This window comes from Colobus angolensis, unplaced genomic scaffold (assembly GCF_000951035.1).
Source record: "Colobus angolensis palliatus isolate OR3802 unplaced genomic scaffold, Cang.pa_1.0 Scaffold84, whole genome shotgun sequence".
Lineage (NCBI taxonomy): Eukaryota > Metazoa > Chordata > Mammalia > Primates > Cercopithecidae > Colobus > Colobus angolensis.
The window spans coordinates 3,940,507-3,941,774 of NW_012122265.1; the positions used below are offsets into that span (position 1 = coordinate 3,940,507).

The following is a 1,268-nucleotide window of genomic DNA, read 5'->3' on the forward strand; positions in this document are numbered from 1 at the left end:
TTTTTTTCAAGCAAAGAAATGTTTAACAGATGTAAACTATTTATTGAATATTTGCCACCAAATGTTGTTAAATGCATTATCTTGCAGCATATCACTTTCGAGTTAAAATGTCAGAAACAAGCACCAGCATTTACAATTCTTTTAAGGAATGTTATATAATAACACATTAAGGCATAAATTGTTTTGGCTTATAATTCTTAAAAGAATGATAATAGCAAAAGTGATACAAAATCTTCAGTGTGAGATTATGATTAAGCTACATTTTACAAAAATATGGTGTAAGATGGCAATAATCCCATTCAACATCCTGGATTAGATCCTTTCAGGAGGGACTGATAATTTATACAGTCAAACTTTAAAATTTACAGATAAAGGCAGTTCAGTACTGCCACTGAGAAGTACCTCTTAACATATACAACTTTCAGGCCACAGTTTTGAAGGTCTGAAGTATTAAGTTGGTTTGATGAATTAGTCGATTGGCACTTATGAACACATTTAGTGCCTTGCCATCTTTAAAATATGTTTTCAGAGTATCACTAAAGCTTTTGGAGTACTTTACAAATTCTTTGTTTTGGTATTCAAGTGCCCTGCGGTTCTGGTATTGATATTTCTTGAAGACATTATTCACCATATCAAGAAGTTCTTTTATTGCACTAGCTATATCCTTGATTGTCTGCAGAAACCTCACTCTGTCATTGATCTCATCTGGGATCTTACTGAGAATTTGTTTAAGTGCTCATGCCTTTTAATTTAGGTCTTGGAATTCTGGCTCTGGTTGCTCAATCATATACTCTTCTATATCATCAGCTGCTGTATGAAGAAGGGACTCTGTGAAGTTAACTTCTACACATTTTTTCTCTAAAATTTTCATAATGATGTCTTGTGTGAGACCTGGATTTTCTTTGTCAGCCTTAATGACAGCGGCTCTCAGTGTCTGGGCTGCAGACAGATTTACTCGTTCTAGCTCATTAAACACAGGATACATGACTGCATAGAGGGGCATAGACACCATGGATGTGGTCTCAGCTTCATTCTTCATCTCTTCCATTGTCCTCCTCATTTAAAAGCCAACTACAGTTGAAAAAGCAGTGCTAAAATGCAGAGGAATCTTCATTCACTGCAATATTTCTTCTCTTTTTTGGTGATAAAAGAATTGGACACAAAACATACACGGATCAGCAACTGAGGCACTGACTTCACTTCCCACCTTTGCAGCCCTCTTCAACTCCCGGATCAGTTCACTCCCGAGTCAGATTTTTTTTTTTTTT

General features: G+C 35.7%; 1 protein-coding gene and 1 pseudogene across 2 annotated transcripts in view; one reads left to right on the forward strand and one right to left on the reverse strand.

The window, feature by feature from the left end:
• Positions 1 to 1,268, forward strand: part of SHANK2 (SH3 and multiple ankyrin repeat domains 2) — a 688,546-nt gene that overhangs the window by 392,680 nt on the left and 294,598 nt on the right. The gene's annotated exons all lie outside the window — the stretch shown is intronic.
• On the reverse strand, positions 422 to 1,240 carry LOC105503257 (annotated as a pseudogene). The gene has a single exon (XR_001000454.1). The product of XR_001000454.1 is annotated as a programmed cell death protein 10 pseudogene (transcript).